This window comes from Anomalospiza imberbis, chromosome 9 (assembly GCF_031753505.1).
Source record: "Anomalospiza imberbis isolate Cuckoo-Finch-1a 21T00152 chromosome 9, ASM3175350v1, whole genome shotgun sequence".
Taxonomy (NCBI): Eukaryota; Metazoa; Chordata; class Aves; order Passeriformes; family Viduidae; genus Anomalospiza; species Anomalospiza imberbis.
In genome coordinates this window covers 28354119-28377350 of record NC_089689.1, presented here as the reverse complement: position 1 = coordinate 28377350, position 23232 = coordinate 28354119, and the positions used below count along the sequence as shown (strand labels likewise).

Genomic DNA, 23232 nt, shown 5'->3' with positions numbered 1-23232 from the left:
CTGTGAAAAGGAGGATGTAAGATGAAGCCAAAGGTGAGGGCACCCACTGGCTGCCTCCACCACAGGAGTATACAGTGGGTCCAACAGCTCTGCAGGAAGACTGAGATTCAGGAAAAAGAGATGGGGGACTTGTCTTTCAGACATGAAAGAGTTAAAACACAGGGATTAAAAAAAATCCTTAAAAAAAAAAAACCCACACTCACACACACTCACACACTCACACACTCTCACAAAACCCTGCACCCTAAATTAATTTCTGCTGGTAATCTATATCGGGTTAAATAACGCCTCATTATTCTGCAACACAGCTGAGGCTTCTCAAAATGTTTATCTTGTTTTGTAACTGGTACCTTCTGGCATATTCCAGTGCCAACTCTCCTAGCTCTTGCTATATTTCATTCTCACTATTTTTGGAATGGAGCTGCTGGTTCCAGGTGATTTAATAAATTGCTTTTTTTTGTGTTCCTTTTAACTTACCCATCTGCTCAACACATGCGTAACTTGCAATCTGTCGGCAGTTTGCAGAAAGACAAACTGTCAGAGCTGCATGCATTTGACAACTTTGTTCCCAATTAGATTAGTGGTAATTTTAACAGATTTCAGGGCAATCGAAAAAAGGGATGACATGTTATTAAAGCATCAATTTTGACAGACCCAAGCACATACAATTTCAGTGTAAATTATTTTAAATGCTTTAATTAAAGCTATGAAAGATTTACCCTTTTAAGCGGTAAGTGATTGCAAGACAAATATAAAGGGAAAGTGGATAACAGAGTTTCCTAAATGGTTTATGCTGCGCATGGCAGTCCACAAGTCACCACCACCATAATCTATGACTGTAATGTTGAAGGCATAGTTAATTATTCATAGCCTCATCTCTGGAGCAGACGTGATTAAGAACATGAGGAGCATTCAGAGATCCAAGCAGTACCTATGAAACCGGAGTTCAAGCTCCTCTTTAGATCAGATGCTGTTAGGAAAGAGTTTAGGGGTATCTAAATGGTGGATATTGGTGAAGGTGGTTGATATTTTTGTAAATGAACTTTCATTTTTGTCCCAGTTCTGCTCTGGTTTATCTGGCCAAAGCCCTATGGTCAGGGTGATTTGAGACTTAGAGCAATTGGGAATTTTCTATACTTGAAGACACTTTACAGGCTGTACAAGTCCTGTAAAAAAAAAAGAAAAGAAGAAAATACATCATTTATTATTTAAACAGCATACAGCACTCTAAATTTGTCACTCCAGGAGCACTCTACCACATGTGTAGCCCATTTAACCATTTAAATGATTTTGTGAATTATGGCCCCCTTCCAGCATCCTTTGTTCAGTCAAAGCTGACCTTGGCTTCATGGCAAGAGGGATGGACTTGGCCCCTGTTTCCCAGCCCCTGGGTCCCAGCTGGAGGATCTTTGGCCTCCCTGCAGTCACACCTTCATTGTACACTGAAATGTTGGTCTGACTTGGAGCTGAAACCTTCCAGGATGGTTGTTCCAAGGATTTATTTTATTTTCTGTGTGGTGTAAACCTGTCTCATTTTCAGACTGTTAAACATGAATATTGCCTTCCTGTGTAAACTGTTGGTCCCACAGCCTGCCCTGAAAGTTTATTTCCTTTTTAATTCAGGGTTTCATAGGGCTTCCTGTTGCTATTTAGAGTAAAAAGCAACAAGCACACTGTCCCCACCCTTCCCTGTTTCTTAAGACCAAGCTTGTATGCATCTGGTTTGGGTTTTTCATGTTTTCTTTGGAGTTGGATATGGCTTGGTATAACTTTCAGGTTTTCTTTGGAAGTTGCTGACCTAAAGTGTTGTAGTACCAAAATGTAATGGAAGTGAGAGAAGTTTCTCTAGTGAGCACTGCAAGAAGCTGGTCAGAGCATGAGATTTCTTGCTCTTTCCAGCAGTTTGGATGCTGAAATATGGAGTGGTTTGTAACCGGCACAAGAAGTCCAGCAAATAGGACAAAATCCTAGTGGAAGTGTCTCAACACCTTTGGGGCTGTTTTTAATCTTGATGCACATAGTGCCAGTCTGTTCTCTGCCTTGCTGGTCTGTGAACCAAACTTTGAAGCATTTCTCCATTGGGACAGCTCCTAAATCCTCTCAAATCCCTTCCTCTAGTCCTCTTCTCAACTGGTGTGAATCAGCAAGGCTCTGTTTAATCCAATTAACCTACTCAAATGTGCACTGGTTTATGATCCACCTTGTGTCATTTGATGAGCGCTGGCCTCTTGGGATGTTTGAGTTTGTCACAGAAAATCGACTTCCTTCTGAAAAAGGGAAGGAGACAATGCATCAGAGATTAGAGTGAAAAAACAAGATTCTCCTTGTCATCCTCCAAATCTGTGATGTTTGAAGGCCACCAAGAGGATGGGGCCAAGTGACGGGTATGGAGCACTGACGGCAACTGGAACACATTGTTTCAATGCTAATGTCAGACCACTCATGCTCACACGTATCCAAGTGCCTGCACTGAACAAAGGCATGGGAATCCTGCCCAGAGGTCCTTCACCTGGCACAGCCTCTCAAAAGCCCTTTTGTTTATATTATCTCCTTGCCCTGGTATAGCCATTTGTATTTGAAAGACACTGTTGTACACTGGGGCCAATTTAATAGGATGAAACACTCCATTGGCACAGGGGATGTGGTAGGAAAATTGGAAAATTTCTATTCCATTGGTACAAAGTCAATTGAGGTTTTCTTTTCAGCAGACCAAAAAAGAAGCCAGTAAGACCTGTAATGCAGTAGGACCTGTGTACAGTGGTCTTCTCATGTAACACTTAATAGTACTGAATGACAAGAATATGATGTTGAGACTAAGACTTACCATGCAGAAGTTTGGATCCTGTGGTCTTCTCCTTGCTCATTAGTACTTCTGCTTCTGAAGGAAATCTAATAATTTTTGGTCAAAGCAACATATGCTGGAGAGTGGAGACATCTCATCTTCCATATGGATTAGAATTGTGATAGGGGCACAAAGAGCTAGATGTCTGAAAAATCTTCTAATTTTTAGTAAACTTACCTGAAGATTGTGGCCCAGTTAGAGTTTCTGAGATCAAGTCACTAGTGAAGGTGTTTCTTGTAAACTAAGCAGAGTCATAAAATTGCTTATTTATTCAAGTCACATAAAAAGCAGAACAAAATCCCCTGCTTGCATACATATCAAGGTTTTCTGCCTAATCTATTTTATAATGTTTTGCAATTAACAGGCCAGTGCTCATCAGTTGATAAATAATTAACAGCTCTTGTTTCTTCTAGGGCATGACATAAAAGGCTTACATAGGACAAAAAGTAGCTGGAGTTGTTTGCCAAAACTCTGACCAAACATACATTTACCACTGAATAAAGGCAACTTTCTCTGAAAAATGGCACTTCCTCTTTAAGGGTCTGCCAAACTTAATAAGAAAAAGGTATTCACCTCTTTGTGTCAGCCATGTCTTAGAAATTTAAGGTGAAGCCTTCTCTTTTTTATTGTCGTTATTCAGACAAGTCAAGAACTCAAATGTAAACACAAAGGTGTTTTTTTACCAGTCACCTACAGCTTGCATAGTTTTCCTGACATTAAACACAGGATTCTTTGATTTTTGCTCAAACCCTTTAGATCTGGGAGGAGAGAGAGATCTGAATGTGATGAGATGTAACTACCCCTAATGGCTTTAAACAACTGTAGCAGTCTAGTTGTTATTCATCTCAAATAACTAAAAATTGACTTACTGTAGATTCTGGTTACAAATGAGAGATGCAGAGAGTAGATCATTGGGGAACTCCCTTTGACGGCATCTTGCTGACTGTCTCAGCAGCCTGCAACTAATTTATTTGCTTACTCATATCTGTTTTGAGTGAGGGGAGGGTCCGTGTGAGCCAGAAGCACCAATAAAAGCAATACCTGCAACTGAATCCATGCTAGAGGAGAGCTCGGTGCCTTCCTCCAGAGCTTTTCTGATTTATTTATTTTTATACTACATATTCATCAAGCAATTACAAGTGTTCTTGGCTGAGAGAGGGGGATGACTCCTGTTTACAGCACACACAATCATCTATGATTAAGCAAGTTCATACCATGCTCATGCAAAGGTTCAGTCTCCCACTTAGACAAGCTTTACACCTGCTGTAAAAGTTTGCACTGCAACAAAGAAGCATGTTTCTTGTCCATGGTTTTTATCCAATAGTTTCACATAGTTTTTCATAAATACTAACTTCAGGCCAAGGAGCATCAGAAAGAAAAGGTTTAAAAACTTGAACAAGCCTCCAAATTAAAATTGTGAAGCTATTATAGACAGTTGAGGATAGCTGTGATGTATTTGTGGCAGAGAGTGTCGCTGAAGAGGTTTTCTGTAACATTTTGTGCTGTTTGGACTTTCCTAAGTGTTGCAGGCTTCATGCCCAGGTATATCGGTTTGCTGTAATACAGCCAAGTGACCAAGGTGTGAAAAACTAAGGCCAGGTCAGTATCTGGCAGGATGGGATGCAGTCTTCCAGCCAACTGGGGATGGCTGGAAGTGATAATTACTGCTATGAGAGAGCTGAATGTACTTGTGGATTCTTCTCCTTTTTTTTTTTTTTTTCTCTTTTTTTTTTTTTTTTTAATAGAAGCTCAAACGTCAATGCATGCTTTGGCCACCTACTCCAACTTCTCTCCTCTGCATACTGACATCTCATGTCTACTTGAGTTCAACTTCTACCGGTGGTGAACCTCTCCGGATGTCTTGACTCAGCATTGGAACCTCATCCTGGTACTGGCATGATTATGTATGGTGAAAAATTGAGATGTTTGTTTTCTGTGCCTTGCCAGCTCTGGGACCACTTACCCCCAGCTGTATATAAATATTGAAAGAGCTGGAGATACATCTTGGCTGATTTTATGCCCCAGGGTGAAGACGCAGGCTCAGACTTTGCTCTGGACCCATGTTGCTTCTTGCAGGTGAGATGGCAATGCCAAGCTAAGTGACTTTGTATAAATAAAGAGAGGATGAATGGATGGATGGATGGATGGATGGATGGATGGATGGATGGATGGGAGTGGATCACCTTCTCCATGGATGGGATGAGACCTCAGGTTGGTGGCAGCAGAATCATTTCAGCTGTGGGTCTGCTGTGAGTCTAGTTTGTGTTAGGCTGGACCACAGGTCACAGCAAAACAAATGTTCAGCTTCCCAGCTAGAGCAGTCCAGCTATCCTGATCTGACACCAGAGGTTCATGCAGACATTTGTTTACTAATGTGTAATAGAGGGAACTTCTTTAGAAGTGTTTGTTCAAAGAAGTAAAGAAAGACTCCTTTGCTGTATTCCACTGGGACTGTTTAGTTCAAGAGGAGCACAAGTTGTCTGTGATTCTGCCTCTAAACCATGATGCTAAAACCAGGATCATCGGTAGTTTCTGTTGACTCCTTGTATCTTATAAATTCTGGACTGACCACTGCAGTAATGTGACCACAACCTGTGTCACCAGTGGTCACAGTTCCCTCAAAATTATTAGGAAAGCTGAACATGTTGTCAAGAGTGGCTTAGGCTAGAAATTACTTGAGATCCTTAGCTAGGGGTGGCCTGTACGTGAACAAAAAACCTGTAAGGTTTTTGCCTCTCATTTCTTTTTGGTAGCAGCTTGATTTTTATTCTTTCCCATTCTTTATCTTTTGGGATTCCCTGAATTCAGATTGTGCATCATCCTGCAAGAGCAGGGTTCTGTCTTCTAGAAAAATGAATTTTAAAATTGGGGTAGCTCTCTCCACCCCACTGGGATGGAGAAAGCCTACTGGTAATGGAGTCCCAGTGCTCTCCCCAAATGTTCCTAAGCCTCCAGGTACATAAGCAAGGCCTCCACCTCACCCAGCAAAGGAAGCCCTGTGCCTTTAAATGCCCTCCCCATGGCGGATGCACACTTTTCTGCTTATTCTGAACTGACAGGTTTAACATGTCATTTGCCTGGTCACCGGAGAGAGGCACCTCTGGCAAAAGTTCAGAAGTCAGTGTTTTGGAAAGATTGGTTTGACCAGCTCTGAAGCGAGAGCAAATCCCAGACCAAAGGCAGTCAAATCTTCAACAACATTTAACCGCTGTGGTGCTGTAGCTTGCTGACATCCTTTTAACCTGGAGAGAAGTGTTCAGTGCACTTAAACCTTCAATTTTATTTATTGTTTCTTTTCTGCTTTGTTGGCAGGGGAAACTTGGGGTGAAGACAGGATGTTTTGACTTAATTCTAGTTAATTAATTAGCTTGCATCTTGTTCTGGCCCAAGACTACAGGACAGGCAGCAATTTTTGATCTTGCCTTGTTATCTAGACTTCGATAATATATAGTGTTGCGGTAAGGATATATATTCCCTTATGGCCTCTGCAGGGCTTGTTATTGAAATGATCTTAAGATTCACTGCATCTTGTTTTGAAAAATTGCTAGATCACTTCTCCTCCCTTGATATTTATATTGAAGGGTAAAAATTTCCTAAAAACAAGAAAACAAACAAGAGCATGCAAACAGTTAATAGCAAGTGGTGCCTAAATTACCTATTTCTTAAACTCGTGGCCTACTTTACTAATCAGTTGTCATAAGATGTCAGATGGGGACCCATCACTGAAGAATTGTAGAATGCAGCCAGTGAAGCAACTAATTAGTTGGGCAGTGGCATGGAGGTGTGTGTCCCCAATGAGCTGAAATGATCAGAGCAGGTGAAGAAAGTTTGGACAGATCAGTATCTCTGTGGTATAAAACCCAACACTTGGCTGAATTCACAGCAATGCTGAGGGTGAGGGCACCACGGGTCCTCCTCAGGGATGTGCATGGTAGGGGACTGCAGCACTGCTGCTTCCAGAAAGAAAGGCAAGTCAGCTGAACGCTTGGAAGAGCATGACCTGAGAGATGTGCAGGGATTAGAATAGTTGAGCAGTTTCTGGTTTCATTTGGGAGAGCTGTAGTTCTCTGGCTTATTTGCCAACTCATTCCCAAAGCCTTTGCTTCCTGGTCGCTGCAGGAGTCGGCATTGGTCATTCTCTGTGGGCACCAGACAGGCCACCCTTTACTCCCTTCTGCACTCCCTTCAATGGTGATTGAGCCAGCAGAGCACAAGAGCCATTCTGATGCAGCTGGGGGCAAAAGACCTCAGGAACAAGCATAAGAACCTCTCTTGTGGGCTAAAAGATGTAAAAGACTTAACACTTATAAGTGTCCCATATACTCCTTTAACACTAATTGTTTTAAAAGTGCTTTGTGACTTTCTTCCCTTTTCCTTTCATCCCGCCCCAATACAGGTGCACCCCTGCTTCACTCATAGAATTCTGTCTCCCTGTTCAAACTCCACAGGTGCAGCAATGGAACAAATCCTCTCCAAAATTCCTCCAAAGGATGAGCCCCATCCCCCTGCGGGACCTGGGTGTGGGTCAGTGTGGGACACCAGGAACCCCTCACATCAGCAAGTCACTCGCTTTCTCATCAAAAATGAGGATCTCAGTTCTAGCCTCTTCTCTTAGGGTAAGCTTGAACCCAGATATTTGATTTGGGATCTTTAGTGCAACAAGTCCTCAGGAGAAAAATCTTCTTTTTGGTGCTTTGATGTCCAAAATGTTATTTTACACTGCAAGAAGAGTCATACAAGATTGATGCATTAAGTATTAGTAGTATTTAGCTGCCTTGCTGTACAGATTAAGGATGGCCACGTCACAGGAATTATCAGGAGATTCCCAGGCCTGGAGGTCACTTTTGAGCTTTACTCTTGCAAGGGTTTGATTCAGTGCATTAGACTGCTACCAAATGTGACAATCCAGTGCTCAGCCTGGACCCACAGTCTCAGGACTGACCAAACCCAGGGGAAAGGATGCTGTTGGAGGACAATATGATCATGTCACCAAGGCTGGCAGACAGGCCTGGAGGATGACTTACACAGGTAGTGTGGACCACATGCCCTGGCAGAACCACACTCAGCAAGCCCACACAAATGCTGTCTGGAGCTGTAAAAGTAAAAAGACACCAGTTCCTGCCATCCTGTTGAATTCAGGCAAGGTACTTACTTGAGGGACAGATTCTTGGTTCCAAAAAAGCTGCTTTGACCTGTGAGCTGCCAAATTCCTTCCCCCATTACCTCCCATCTTTCTAGTGTTGCACAGCTACTCTGAGTCATTGTTTATCTAATTTAATTAACATTTGCTAGTGCCTGCAACCTAAAACACTGTCTTAAAACATTTGCTTGAAAAGCTTCCTTGTCCCAGAGCTGTCATTTTTAACATGATGGATAATGGATAGAAATAATTATCCTGAACAAGGTTAGACAGCTTAAATGATTTGAGTTTCAAGGAATTAGTAAGCTTAGCTAAATATGTTATTTTACAAGACGCATTAATAATAAAAACACAGCAGTGTCCATAATGGACTGTAAAATCTGTACTCTACTAAAATGTTTGTGATCTCTCACAGGTTCAACACCTTCATCCAGGAAGGTTTAAATCAGTGCATCATCTCATACATGGAATCACAGAATATCCTGATTTGGAAGGTGCCCACAAGGATCATCAAGTCCAAGTTGTGGCCCTGCACAGGACATCCCCAAGAATCACATCATCTGTCACCATGTACATCATCAACCCTGCACTTTCAGGACTTTTGAACCCCAGATAAGATGTTTCCTGGGCTGTGGAGTGCTGGTGTCCAGCTTAGCAGGTCCAAGTGGGAGGGCAACACATACATGGGTCGTGGAAGGACCTGGATCCATAGAAAGTCAGTGCTGCATCTGCAGCCCCCAGAACAGCTCTGGGACAGGCCAGAAGAAATCAGAAGGCAGAGACTTGGTGCAAACAGAGTGAGCTGTTTCAGCTTTACAAAGGTATAAAGGAGAATGGAATTGGGCTCACTGCCTCTGTATTATTTCCCTAGTCCATAATTTTGGGGAAAATACAAGTTTTCAATTAATCGTTGACCTTTAGCTTTGAAGAAAAACAGAACTTTGGCATTGAAATTGCCAAAAAATAAGAGCAACGATTTGCAATTGCTTAATTTCCCTCCTAGAAAGCCAGGTGCAGCCAGGCCTCCGTGGTGCTTTGCACTGCGCAGAAGTGAGCTCTCCTCCAGGGACACTCAATCCAAAGCAGACAAAGAAAACATGGAGAAAAACAAGCACCTGGCAGAGAAATGCCAAACCACAGGCAACAGAACATGGAAATGTCCCCTCCCTGGCCTGCTCATTGCACTGTGACACTTTTCAAATAATGACCATCCTGCGCCAGCAAGATGCTCAGACCTGATGTTGTTCCCCTTGGTTTGGAGCAGGGGATCACGTCCTGCTGCACATCAGCCACATTAATGCTATAAAGAACTGCCCTCACATCCCACATGAGCACAACCCCCGGAGCAGAGTCTGGGTTATAGGCTCCTGCAGTCTAAATTGCATCAATATGATGGAGATTTTCACATAAGGTAGATTTTTGTTTTTAATTCTCATTCTACAAGTTTTACATTGCTGGGGTCTTTTTAAATAAAAATCCCCATCCAAAAAAAAAAAAGGTCCCTTTTCACTTCTGAAAACAAAGGAAAATTTTCTTGGAAAATTTACCCACTTGGTAAAATCCAGAGTTTTGCTTTGACCCTCACTTTTTACATTTTTAGATTTCTTTTTTAAAGATCTCTGCATTGGTGTAGAACGATTTAAATTCTTCCAGCAAAGTGCAGTTTTATTGCTCCAGAGGCAGCATAAAGCTGAATGGGTGGCTGTATTTCAAGCAAGGAGCTGTGGGAGAGTGCAGCTTGCAAGTGGCAATAGAGCCCAGAAATTGAACTCTAGCCTTTCTATTCAGTGCTCTTTTTATTATTAAGTCACGGAATAAGTAAAATGTTACAGGGACACTTTAAATCTATACTTGTTTGTACAGCATCCAATGAATATGTGATGGGGAAAGAAAATGAAAAATGTGGGGATGTTGAAAATAAGGAAAAGATTGGATGCTGAAGAATCAAGTGTGGTAAATTATGATACAGTTAAATCTGTAATTTTAACGTGAAATGGAGGAGCACAGCTTTGGTGCATTCTCATGGTTGTGGGGTGGCTTTGGGGTAGGTGCTCTCTGCTTGTTCAGAGCATGGGACATCTCTGTGATGTTGCAGAAGGCAGCAATGGCCAGAAGCTGCCTCAGCTATAGCAAATAAACTGTTATTTTAATACTGAAGATCCCTTTTGTTTTGATTTTTTTTCAGACTTGAAACAAAACAGTCCAGAACTGATTTGCACAGAACTTTTGATCATGTTTGTGAAAGTGTTGTTACAGGTGGCAAAGACAGGTGAGAGTGTGGAGCCATCATTCACACCAGCATCAAGGTAGGATATGAAAGAGGTTTGGGTAGAGGATGCCTGTAGGCTGCCATTAGCACCTCTTAATGATCTGAAGCCTAAATTTCTGGTTGATGGCTCTAATTTAGTCTAATGAGCCCTGCTTTGTTATTAAGGGCCAAGAAGGTTCAGCTAGAGCTGGCTAAGGTTCACCTGCAGGGCTAGAGATTGTTGTTCCTTCTAGGATAAGACAGTGTGGATGACCCACCACCAGCATTTACCCATTGTTTCCCACTGGGATCCAGCCTTGCTGAGTTTTTTGGGTAAGTATCCTTATCCCGACAAGTGTTAGCACCTCCCAGCATGAGGAAAGCAGGAAAAGGCAAGGGAGTGTGACCGCTTTTCCAGGCAAGGACAATGAACAACCATTCCTAACACTGGCACCATGCAGGCAGCAATTTTAAGAAGCAGCCTCCAATTTTGAAGTCCTTAGTTGTGCTTTTGTAACCCAGAATAGGCAATAAAATGCAAATATTGCTCCTATTCCCATGTCCCTGAGCAGGATGGAAGAAAAACCTGAAAAAAAAAACCATTTTCTTGTGTTCTGGGCTGACAGGGACCACAGATTTATGTTTCTCATCAGTCTAAACCAATTCCCTGGTTACCACCACTGGCACTGGAACTCCTATACTCCTATAGTCACCTCTTTGTGCTGGCCTCATGACTGGAAAGTCATGGTGATTTCCCCAGTGGGAGGAGGTGGGAATGCCTAGGCCAAAGGTAATAGGAAAGAACAGAAATGGCAGATTCTCCTGCCATTTTTTCTTACCTTGTTTTAGATGTGATCTAAATATTCCAAAGTCCCTGTAATTGTTTTTCTCTTTCTCCTACTTTGAGAAAACAGCACAGTGTTAAATATGGTTTCCTGGCAGTGTTTTTAACATGTAGCAGTGGGACAGATGTGAACACTAAGGAGCTTTTGCCTGTGTTTTTTGTGCCTCAGATGAGGAGCAAGAGACCCATGATCTGCCCCATCATTTCTAGTGTTTGTGTTTTCTGTGTATCAGAGATGGGCGAGTCAAATGGCAGAGAGTATTGAACACAGTCCCATGGCAAGGAGATCCCCCTGTGTACCATGGATTAAATCCTGCTGCCTAAAAAGTAATTCCAAAGTTGTCAGTGGATTCTTGCTCCAGATTTTATGGTACCCAAGACTGTTGCAGTGCTGCAGTCAGGTGTTGAGCAGCCACAAGAAAACCAAATCTGAGAGGTGAGAAAAGCAAGGTGTACACAAAACCTACGGGTGGCAAAGGTACTTGTCCACAAACCTTCCCCATGGAGCAAGAGGAGAACCAGCTCTGCCTTTTTATCAAAACCAGGAATCCCATGAAAGGAACCACAACCCACACAAGGTGTCTGCTCCTGGGGTTTTCCTTCCTGTAGCACAGTTGGGTTTCTGGTACTGTTTGTTCCCTGAGCTTGTGGGTATGTAACGTGAGGCAGAGCATTCATTACTGGGGAGCCACAACTGAGAGATGGATAATATGGTTGGGTGCCAGTGTTAGCCTTGGCCCTGTGTAACCATCATGTTGGTAACCTGAGTTAAATTGCTCATGGCAAAACCAAGAGATTGGTTTTCCTTAGCAACCACTTTGTAACTGCAGAGTGAGTCCAACAAAAGCACAGTAGTAAAGTATCATAATACAGGTACTTTTTTACAGTTACCAGGTCATTCTTGGAGAGATATATATATTATAATTAATGTGTTGCCTCTGTGTGTTGAGTGGCTGCAAGAAGCTGGGCTTTGGAGCATGAAGTAGCTGCAGCCTCCTCCATTTCTGGATTTCAGGGGGTCTAACAGCCTCTGCTCACACTTTTTGGTTGGGAGGAAGAGCTGCTTTGCCCCTGGCCAGTTTTTGGCAGACCTCTGTCATCTCCTCCCATCTGATGGCACCTTTGCTTCTTGCCTGCCCCGTGACTGTGTGAGTGGAGCAGTTGTGGTTGTCCTGCTGGGATTTTGGCCAAACACAAAGGCAGAAAGTGCTCTTAAACACATTAGGGAGCACAGGCTTGAGCACAGAAAACTGCTGCTAATACAGATGTATTTTTAATAGATAAAATGCAGAATGGTTGTGGTGGGTGTTCTTTGGTCATATACTGGGTCTTCAGCCTAGTACATGATGTGTAGACCAGATTTCTGTGTGTTTGGGGTTTTTTAATTGAAAAAAAAAAAAAAAAAAAACAAAAAAAAAGGAAGTTTCCACGTGAAAATCTCAAATTTACTATGGAAAAATCTGATGGGGGTAATCAAAATGCAGCACTGTGTTCTGGGATCACACCAATGTGCCAAAGTCCAGCAGCTTCAGCTGGATGTCCTGATCTGAGAACATCACAGTGTTCCATTGTATGTCCCATCCAACATAAACAGTCGTGACTTGATTTTTCTTCTGTAAGAAAACCTCAGTGCTTCAACATTTGGCTGAAAACAAATACCAGTTAATGTTCTTTATGTTTATTAAATAGGAAATCAGTGAGCAAGAAAGAGAGTGTGAAAAATGTTCTATAATAATTTCAGATTTTGTTGATAATGACACAGATCCTTGCCCCAAAATTTTAAATTCAAGCAACTAGCCAACTTATGCAATATTTAGAAAATGTGTGATCTTCTGATTATTCCAGTGGAAAATGTTTAGGAATTTGCAGAGCAGTCTCTGTGGTGATTTAGATGTAGGGATTCATTCAAGCATCTGCTTAGGTCCTGTTGATGCTATGAGACCTAAATCCCATTCCTAAACAGCAGTGCTTTCCCAGGTGAGGATTCAGGTTGGAAAAGTGCTTCCCTTTTGGGTCTGTTTAAAGCTTTTCTCACCACCACTCCTGCACTGGGGTAGATGTCCAGGGGGAGGTAGTAATTTCCCCAGACATCTCCTGTTCCCTGCAGCTGGATCCAGTCTTGGCTGTGAGTTGGACACAATCCTCACGGTTTAGGAAGTGGTTCCTGTAAACCCAGAACAAGGATAATTTCAGGTTATTAAAGTTTTGGCTCTCAAGGGCTCAGTTCCTCGCACTGCTCTCTGCTCAAACCCTGGCAGGTGGGTTTGTGAGGTTATTCCTTGTGCAAACATGGAGAATCATTGAGTCCTGCAAAACTGCCCCACTGTTTGACCAGGGGAAGTTGGATGGGACACTTTCCACTGTCTCTCTGCAGAGTTCTCCGTAATTTTCAAAGGACAGTTGACTTTTTCTAAATTTAAAATCTATTTCTATGGAAACTGCAAGGCTAGAAGAATGATTTGAGAAAGTTTCATGCCTAATGGTAGCCCAGATATTGGCAATAGACAGCCATACAATGATGTGTGGGATATAGAATCATAGGATCCTCACATGGTTTGTGTTGGAAGGGACCTTAAAAATCTTCTAGGGAGAAACTTTCCATGAAAACGGGTTGCTCCAAGCCTGAACTAGCAGCCTGGCCTCGCACACTTCCAGGGATGTGTCATCCACACATCCACTTCTCTGGGCTACCTGTGCCAGGGCCTTACCACCCTCACAGGGAAGAATTTCTTCCTAACATCTCACCTAAACCTCCCCTCTCAGTTTGAAGCCATTCCCCCTTGTCCTGTCACTGTAATTCCTGATGAAGGAATATCATCCAGACTATGACATCCCCATCATCCTAAACAGTTGAGCTGCAGGTGTGGGCAGGTGGAACAGAGGATGTGTCCAGCATTCTCTGCTCAGCCTGCACATTCTGTGCATGGGATCATGGGCAATCACAGCCCCTGGTGCTGGGAAATAACTTGAGCAAACTGGAACCAGGGAATGGAAATGGGATGTGATCAAAGCACCCGGAGGAGCAAAGCCTGCACAGCACTTGGTGCAAAAACTGCAGTGTGCCCTTGTCTGGGCGCAGAGGTCGGTGGTGGTGCAGTGCTTCCACAGCAGCGCCTGCATGGAGGCTATTTCCGACTCCCATAAAAATCTTTATGTCTCTGTGATCAGGATTCGGTGATGCAAATTTGCTGTGTCAAAGGAAGATGCCGCTGTAAATGAATTAGTACAAGAAGAACTTCTTATTTAAGAAGTGCTGACTCTGCGCTCTCCCCTATGCCCTCGCTTTTAAAATTGAAGGCTGGGTTTGCTGCTTGCATGATCTATATTTAGATACTTATAAATGAAGTTTTGCAGTCATATGGCTGCATTCTTGTGCAGCTTCATGAATCTGTTTCTTCGCATTACAGAGATTTATATGTTTGCGTTTACATATTGCAGGTGTTTCCATAAAAGCTCAGGGTAGACACATTCAGGATGGCCTGAAAGAAAATGGAGAAGTGTTTAAAATGTTACTGAGCACACTTACAAATATTGTCCTGGGGCAGAAGAGTGAAGTCACTGCATGAACAAGGGAGCATAGACAGGTAGGATTAATGTGGGCTTTTCAGGGGCACACCTCCCTACAGAGAGTTGAGTCGTGCAAGAGGAGGGCAGCATCCCTTTTGGGATATATCTTGTGCAATGCTCCCAGTAAACTGCTGGGCCCCCAGCAGAATATTTCAAAATGTCAGAGAGTGCTGCAGTGCTGAGCTCATGCTCTGTAAGTGATAGCCTGATGAATTATGTGCTGTACACACTACACACAAATCCTGTCCCAACCAGCCCTGGAAGAGGAGATAGCTCTCTTGCTGGTGTGTCCTCTGCTCCAGGAACCTTGCCAGGAGGACACACCATAATTCATGCTCTGCTGATGCTTTGTAAAAGTTGCAGCCTGTACTTTGGCTGCTGTGCTGCTGACCCCAGCATCCATGTCAGCCCGAAGCCCCTCCATGCCTGCTGGATGACCGCAGTTCCCTGTGCCTGTGCTGGGAAGGCTAACGCATCAACTGGCCTTTCAGCTGGCACAGGCAATGCAGGCAGGTAGTCCTGCCTTGCCTGGCCTCTGCACCACATCCCACCAAAGGTCAGGGCTCTCCCTGCTTTCAGGCAGCCCTCAGCTTTGCCCTCATGGCTGCAGAAGCCTACAATTTAATGTAGAAAACAAGGTGGGAACTCATAGGATTTCTCCTTAACCTAAGAACCTCTTTAATCTCTGCTGAGTTACAGCTACCAAAAGCAAAGGATTATCAGCACTTGATTTATTCCGGTTTGGGGCTCACCATAAAGCTGTAATGCAGCATCTTTCATGAGGAAGTGACTGAGAAACAGGAGGTTTCCTGCAGGGAAGGAGCAGACTAACATGGGATGATAGGGGAATTTCATGTGACGCTAAACCACCCCTGAAGCATTGAAAGAGAATGGCAGAAGTTTGTACAAGAATGGTGAGAAAGAGTTTGGCTGTGGGGAAGAGTGATTTTTTCCGCTCTTCATCCCCTTTTCCATGGTGGGCTGTGAGCCTGGCCTAAGGAAGACACAGTTCAAACTGTGCTCTGTGTACAGGGAAAGGCAAGGTGCAACATGGGCAAGGAAGGCAGCCAGGTGGGCAAGCAAGGTCAGGAGCAGCCAGGCAGGTGACTGTCCAGGCCAGCACACCCAGAGGTGCTAGTCTGCCCTTTTTTGAGACTTCTGCCTTTTTGGAGACTTCTTGGGGAGCTAAAAATCCCCAATTTCCTGGGGCTACAGACCAGGCCGGGTGCTGGCCCAAATGTGGGTCAAGAGTGACACCCTGTGGACAAGTTACTATTTTTCGTAACCTTATAGGATTTCTCTCTTGATACTTTTCGTTTGCCTCTTTATTCCCCCTCCCCAGAGTTTTCCTTTCCCATCTCTCCTCCTTTCCCAACTCAGGTGTTGCCGCTGCAAGCCCCGCCGTGCTCAGGGACCGGCGTAATCTCATCGCCTTAAAAATGCGGACGAAGGGGATGAGACCGAAATCCCTCCTTCCCTTTTGTTCCTCTTTGTTTTCCCCGCTTTTTATAGCTGTTTCCCCCCCATTTATACTGGGTTTCGGCCCTGCAGCTCAGCGAGGGACAGCGGCTCCTGTCCCGCCGCGGTCCCCCGGCTCCGCGGCCGCGCAGCTCCGCAGCCGGAGCCCGGTGCGCTCCTGCCGCTCGTAAATTTACTGCCTGCTCGCAAAATTTGGCAACTATGAACCCGGACTGTCTGTTAAACCGGGAGAAAAACTGCGTGGGCTTCCCCTTCAGCAACTCTGTGTCCTCCACATCTCCACAAGCCGCCCCCCGGAGTGAGAATTCCTGGCCGAACACTAAAACGCCACCAAAAAAAAAAAAAAAAAAAAAAAAAAAAAAAAAAAAAACCCAAAATATATATATATATATATAGTATTTCAAGAATTGCTTCTCTTCTGGTCACTCTAATGCTCCCTTCCCAATCCTGGTGCTGGGGTTGCACTGTGCTGTCCTGATTTTCTTGGTGTTATTCCCAAGAAGTGTCCCAGAACGGGCTGATTGACACCAGCTGACGAACTGGAGAGGGTACAGCTCTATTTTAAGCAACAAATAATTTAGTTTTATATTGGTGAGAAAATCCTCATCACTCATTTAATTATACAGATCTAAAAGAAACCATAATGTCTTGGCACACCTGAATGCTGGGAGTGGGAAAGAGAGGGGTGTCAAATCCTTCCAAGAGCTTATGTCCTTTCCTATCCCCGGCAGTTTAACCCTGCCAAGACTGCATAAACCAGAATATCCATATATCCAAAACAAAGCCTGCATGGAGATTCCTGAATGTCCGCAAAAGCAGCAAATAAAACAGCAGTAATTCTTTCCAATGACATTTATATTCTGCCATTAACTTTGCTTTAGCTGGTATAGTTTAGGGCTTTTAGAAAACATGACCTCAGATGAAATAACTACTGTAGGTTTCTGCTGAGAGGAGCTGCAACTTTTGCCTGGACTCCTACACAGATTGTCTGCTATTTTTCATTGTATTCAAAATCCTGGAGAGGATGAGGTATCCTAGAACAAAAAGTGATATTTTATGCCCTTATATCATTCCCAGCATTTTCTAGGCCTGAGCATTAGCGTCTTTGTCAGGTTAAGAGAGAAAGATAGGATCTCTTGTCCAGCTTGGGCATGCTATAAGAAATATGAAGTAGAAAAGCTTTAAAAAACATCTGCATTGTTCTGGGAACTTCCTAGAGAACATCAGAAGTGGGAAGATCCACCAAGTAAAGAATGTGGAAAAAGATGCAGAAGTAGGTTGATTGCTTGGTTGACCAAGCAAACAATGAAGGTTGAGGAAAACAGAGATTGGAGACCCCAAGGAGAGCACAGAAAGCCATGTGCCATCTCCAAGATGTGGTAAGGCTGAAAAATTCCCTTTCCTTTTTTATGAACCAAAGCCACACCTTGGTGGGAAGCATTTCATCCCAATTTCTGCCTCCTTGCTTCAGGTTAAGCCACTCTGCCTACAGAAAGGTGTTTTCTTGTGTCCCTTTCAGTGTCACGGGGACAATACAGCCCTTGACATGGCAAAGTGATACAGTTCACCCCAGAGGTGACTGCAGTCCACAAGAAATTTATGGCTTGAAATCTCCATCATTGTATTGCATGGTCTTGCTAAAGATGTGCAGCCCAAAGTCTGCCTTACACCAGGAAGCTGGGGGGAACAGCCCAACTACAACAGCTCTTGGCAGAGTTAGAAACAGGGTCAGGCCATGAGGGCCCAACTTGGAATTTAAATTCAGTCTACTTGAGGTAAATAAAATAACTGCACTGCCTAGTTTGCAAAGGATCATTTACTTTTCTGGAAAGGAGAGTATGTTTTTGGAAAGTGTACAGGCATGTTTCAGGATGAAGGGCTCTGTGTGCAACAATCAAGTTTTTACCTTTTGATTAGCAAAGCTTTATAAAGAATTTCAATTCTGAATTACTAAACAAAGAAACTATACAAGTCCCAGATGAGATTTAAACAGTTTCCAAAATACATTAAAAAAAGAGAAAAATACTGGGCCACATGTTTTTTCTTATGTCTCTTGAGTCCATTTATTCCAGACATCTGACATGCAATTCAAATTTCCAATAGTTTTAGGTAACCATGTCCAATTTAGAAACCACAGCCCTCAGCTAAGCCTACCTACCTCCCAAATCAATCCAGAAACCAGAGCACTTGCTGATATTCTGCACTTTCAGCCTTGCAGAGCTTTGTTATATGTGTGCTATACATACTTGAGTTGAGTTTTCTGGCTCCGTGCAATCCATTTAGATGCATTTCATAGACCTGCAGTCAGTGGTCACAGACAGATAAATTATAGCTCCTAATGGAGAGCCTGTTCATGCTTTCAAAGAGTAAAACCACTATAAAATTGATCTCCTCCTTTGAGATGCCTTTGACAGTGGTGCTTGTACGGCAGTTCGGATGAGACGGAAGCAAAGGGCTCCCTGTGGACAAAGAACTAATGAGTTTTATTTCTGGCTCTGAGGCTTGGGCTCATTCTTAACCTTTCTGTGCCTGAGAGTTTGTATCTCAAAAGTGGAGATAAAGCAAGGGCTTTTTGATAGGCAAAGCCAAACCACAATGGAAATCCCAAGTTCAGATATAGGCGGATAATGTCCTGCTATGTGCCCTTTCCTAATTGCCTGCAGAAACCGCCTTGGTGAGGATTTAATCATGTTTGGGAGGAGGTAATTTTGGCAAGGGATGCATTAGGTGATGGTTTCCACACTACCCTTCTCACCTCAGTCCCTAAAACCTGGGTTATCCAACCCCACAGACCCCAGCACTCTGAGCTCATCAATCAGGACGTGCTCCTCCTGCGGAGGTTGACATCAAAAATCCTCCCTGCCAGGGCCCCAAGGAAATAGTAGATGGTCAGGTGGAACTTTCAGGAGAGCTTGGTGGAACAAAAATTATGGAACAGATTCTCTACTTCTCTCAACATCAGAGGAGACTCAGCCTCCAGCAGTGAATCCTGCTTGGCTGAAAGTGGCCATCATTTTATCCTGTAATCCCTCATTCATCTTATTTATTTTTAGCGTTCCAGTCCTCTTTCCAGAGGGAGCACTTGTATGCACTCACAAACTCTGCTATTGGGGAAAAAAATAGGATTTGAATCAAATTTATTGCTGTTAATGCCTTTCATAGACATCATTAATCAGAAGGGGCAGCTAGAGGTGATGAAATGCCTGTTCATCCACGGCCTTTGACACCACTGATCAGAGAAGGGGGCAACAGTGGAGCTTGTCCCTGGTAGGATTTAGGGGCCGGGAACATGGGAAAGCAAAGAGGGAGAGCTGGAAAAATCTCTGGACGATTTTGTTGTTCCTTACAGTTTTCCTGAGCATGTCCCCCATTCTCCTTCCTGCAGAGAAGATCTGAGCAGAGTATCCCTCCTTAAAAATAAAAGGAATAAGTGAAACAATAGCATGAATTAAGGCATTCTCAGATTATGCCTGGTTTGGGGTGATATTTATGTCCTTCAAAACCTGTGGTGCCAATTATAACAGCCCCACTGACTTGGGAGGATAACCCTGATTTTAAGGACAATCTCTGCAGAATGCAATATATTTTAAGCAGAAAACAAGTGGCCAGATTATGGCCCCCCAGTGCAAACACAACAACAGACTTTCTTCAGCCTCTTTTTCTATATATACACCAGTGCTGTGAAGTAAAGAGGAAAATGCTGAGTCTGCTAAAAACTGTTCAGATTCTTGTGGGTGCTTTGGAGGAGCTGGTATGCAATTTTGAGGCTGTTCTTTCTCCTGGCAAATTAGCAACTTCGAAAAATTACAGCGGGGGGAGGGAAAAAAGAAAAAAAAGGAAATTCTATTAATGAAACAGAACAATGAAAATCAAAGCTAAAGATGGAAGGAACTGAGTGGGCCCCATCCAGTTCATTGCCTGCTAGGCTGGATTTCTGCCTATAGTAATTTATGCCATAGCCTTGGAAGTGAAAACAGATTTCATTTACTACTGAACAGTACTACTCTGTGTAGAGAGAGTTCGTGGCCTCGCAGTGTTTCTGTGAAGGTATTGTGGGATTATTGCTCTCACTTTGCAGATGGGCCTAGTAATACTGCTTGAATTCTTAAATTTAGGCTCTGGAGAGGAGAATCTGAATTAGGACTTGAGTGTCCGAGGACTGTCCCTTGTGTCCTGCTCTCACATGGCCTGGCCACTGCAGGAAATGTTGAGATCCTTGAGGTCCCAGTTAGCACCACTCTTCATGTGTGCAAGGCTCTGCATCAGGATCATCCCTTGCTCCAGGGATTTATCCCTCAAGGGTTTGATGGAAGAGTTGGACATGAGATCTTCCTTCAACTTTAAATACACCTTAAAAGGGAAAAGTACTCTGAAACTCTTGGCTTGCATTCATTTTTCACTAGTCTGGTACCAGGCAGAGCCCAAAAACACCTCCTGCCCTTCCAACAAACATCAAGACAGAGGATGGTGAGTCCCTGCCTGCCCACATCGCCAACACTGCCACAGGCACAACCTTCCTCAGAGGAGTTTGGCAGTGAAAAGACACATGTTGAGGGAAAAAAAAAAAAAAAAAAGGAAGAAAACAGGTAAAATTAGCATTTGGAGAAAAGTTCCTATGGAAAAAAGCTATATGTTTCCCGAGAGCAAAATGAAAAAAAAAATCCCAACTCTCAAACCCAAGCTTGCAGCGTCTGCTGTAATTTATGATTTACCATATGAATCTAACTATAGAACTTCATTTAAAAATGTTATAAAGATTGTAAATCTACAGTGAAATGTTCTAGGGACAATCTGCTGGCAGAAACCCACTCTCCAGACTGACCTATGGGGGAACCAGCTTGTCAAGGGCTTGATCTGGAGCCTGCTGAAGACAATGGAAATGCTCTCTTTGACGTCAGTGGCCTTTAGATCAAAAAGCCCCCAAAGCTCAGCATGGAAAAATGAGTCCTAAGGAGAAGCAAACTGCTCTAATCAATAGATGTTGCTGGATGAAGGTCTTTAACAATAGTTTAATGGGCCATGATGTGCTCCTCCAGACACTTTTATTTGGTATTGTATGTATCTTATAATCTTTCTCCTGAAACTTTTAATGGAATTTATCTCGCTGGAGAATTTGGGAGAACATCTGCTGCAAATGATGGGTAAAGACATAAGCTGTTGTGGGTGGGGTGAGCCTCAGGAGGTTCACAGTTTGGGTTTGGCTTCTGCTTCAGATTCTTATCTGAACTATACAGATCTCCTGTGGCTGCAAAAATTGGACTGGAAATCACAAGAGTACGAGCCTTCTTGTGAGATTTCCAGCACTTTTCTTATGGTTTTGACTGAACACCAGATGTGGAAAAAATATTTAACAAAACTGAATGCAGTTTTTTTCATGTCTGTTTCTAAAAAGAGATGAAGGTTCAGGAATCTAATTTTATCCTTTCCAGTTTCACTCCTTGGTAAGATTCTGTTCTAGTTAAAAAAAAAATAAATGCAATTTAAACCCAGAATATAGCTATTGCAACCTTTCCCCAAAGAATCGTTCAAGTAGATGAAACTACAAACATTACATTGACTATAAATTAAAACCTTATGCCTTTGGCAAGTGGAGTGCAAAAAATGACCAGGGTGAATGGTGACCATTAGGAAACATCCACTAATGTTCTTTCCTTTCAAAGACTATTTTTATTTGCTTTGCATGCAAGCCTATTTGCATTTTTGACCCATTCCTGCCTGCTTCCACAATAAAACCAGACTTTTAGGTTTTCCCTAGCACAGATATTTTTGAGAATACTTGAGCAATTCTGCTTGCCATGTGGAAATTTTTCATTTCACACCAGAATTCAAAATCTCCTGTAAATCTCATAGATTTTGCAGGCTGCTTGCACAAGCCTGCTTTACTTTTTGGGTGTAACACCAGTACTGGGATGCCGAGTCACTAATCAATGGCATGTTCTTCTAATCCAGATGTTCCATATGTTCTTTGTGGACAATTCACAGCTGGAAAGGAGGGTCATATTAACTCGTTTGGGGGGTTTATTAGCTGGTTTGCTCTAGTTGTAATGCCTACTCACATTTGCATTTAAACTGGTGGTATTTCATCAGAGAGGAGAACAAAAGATTTGTTTGGAACCAAATAGTGAAAGTAGGTTAGGAGAGCTCTTAAGTCACAGGAAGATTTCACAGCATGTGTAGGCAACTTTGGGAAGTAGAAAATGGCCTGAAGTGAAGTGAATGGCCTGTCTTGAAGGATTTTAATCACTAGCATTGGGAGTAAAGCTGAGCAATAGAGAGTCAAACAAATCAAGTGAGGAAAACAAGTCTAAAAGTGGCACTGACCTAGCTTAGATATTTTATCACTTATGATTGACTTTGAATTTTATTGTCTCAGTTCAGAACAGCAAGTTTTTCCCTGTGGGGTATATAAAGGCCAGGCCAAATGGGACTGAGCTGGCACTTCTTTCAAACTCCTCATTTGGTGTGTAATCTCACATCCAAGTCAAACAGGACAGATGAAAAAGTGGAGTATTATGTCATCCAGATTCTGTGGAACAGTGAGCTGTAGCTCCAGCGCCTGAGGAGACTGTCTAGAACTCACCATGTCTGGTCATTTCAATGTATTTTTGGCAATATTGGGAATTTTTCTCCGATGATCTAGAGCCAAGATTCCTGTGAAACTCCACTGTCATTTAACAAACAGAAAATAAGCCAATTAATAATGGGGAGAAGCAGCTTCAAAGCATGGACACAAACACTGGGAAAAAAAAGGGAAAGAAAAACCCCAGGGTTTATTCTTAATCCTATTAATTTTGGGGAAGGAGGGGCTCTGGTGATGTCTCAGAGATTTTCTAGATATCTCTTTGGGCCTGGGGAAGGAGTGGTTTGGGAACTGAGATGTGCCAAGACCTGTCAGAGCCTCTGCTCCTGATGGAGATGGGGCTCCCAGTGCTGTTGAACACAGGGAAGGTTTTGTGCTGAGAGAAGCAACTTTTTCAGGAGCTGGTTTCTCTGTGTACATGGGGAGGTAAAATTGTTCAGCTTCTTCCTAGTGGTCCAGGAAATGTCCACCAGCATAGGCCCTTCCAGAAAAATCCTGGGTTTAGAAATGCAACTTGGAAGAGTGCTAAAAA

At 43.1% G+C, this 23232-nt stretch overlaps 2 long non-coding RNA genes across 6 annotated transcripts; both read left to right on the top strand.

Moving 5' to 3' along the window:
• Positions 1–4591: 4591 nt before the first annotated feature.
• Positions 4592–8692, top strand: LOC137478820 (uncharacterized). The gene is made up of 3 exons (XR_011001823.1): positions 4592–4918; positions 7291–7458; positions 8398–8692. It is a non-coding gene; the product is annotated as an uncharacterized lncRNA (long non-coding RNA).
• A 648-nt stretch (positions 8693–9340) lies between these two features.
• Positions 9341–21673, top strand: LOC137478818 (uncharacterized). 5 transcript variants are annotated; one of them, XR_011001820.1, is made up of 5 exons: positions 9341–10563; positions 11437–11652; positions 14513–14658; positions 17198–17499; positions 20524–21673. It is a non-coding gene; the product is annotated as an uncharacterized lncRNA (long non-coding RNA). The 5 variants fall into 5 exon arrangements; XR_011001818.1 differs by having other exon boundaries at positions 10139–10288; positions 10417–10563; positions 17198–21673; XR_011001819.1 differs by having other exon boundaries at positions 9343–10563; positions 11308–11652; positions 17198–21673.
• Positions 21674–23232: the final 1559 nt, after the last annotated feature.